This window comes from Trachymyrmex septentrionalis, unplaced genomic scaffold (genome assembly GCF_001594115.1).
Source record: "Trachymyrmex septentrionalis isolate Tsep2-gDNA-1 unplaced genomic scaffold, Tsep1.0 scaffold292, whole genome shotgun sequence".
In the NCBI taxonomy this organism is placed as follows: Eukaryota; Metazoa; Arthropoda; class Insecta; order Hymenoptera; family Formicidae; genus Trachymyrmex; species Trachymyrmex septentrionalis.
The window spans coordinates 83,839-84,385 of record NW_017305454.1 but is presented as its reverse complement, the minus strand read 5'-3'; positions in this window follow the sequence as shown (position 1 = coordinate 84,385).

The following is a 547-nucleotide window of genomic DNA, read 5'->3' as shown; positions in this document are numbered from 1 at the left end:
GGAGGGGGTTTGTTGTGACGCCCCATGGCTGCCCATATACTACTCACGTAAATATTTTTCCGTTGACCTATTACTTTTTTATGACCATTAAAATCGTGATTTTTTTAAACTATTATAATCTCGTTTTTAAGAAAAATCCATAGTAAGATTTGTGTGCAGTTAGCCAAAGAAATATCTATGAGCCTTATCTATTACAAAGTTATAAAAAAGTTACATTTTCAACATTTTTTTCTCTCTTATTTTATCATTAACCTATCATAGAATTTTGCACATAGCAATTTCGGTATTTCAATTTCATTATATAAAAAAATTAGACATTTCTATGATAACTCTATTTACTAAAGAACCACCTTAATCAACAAATGCATAATTCCATTTCTTGATGACATTTTTAACTTAATGTTCTTAGGAGTGAAAAGAAATTTTCGACAATTGTTTTTTTTATATACAAATATGTTTTGTACATTGATAAAGGATTTTATTTAAAGATTAAAAGTGTAATAAAAATTTTATTTTATTATACGTCAATCTAATTGTGTTCAACTCT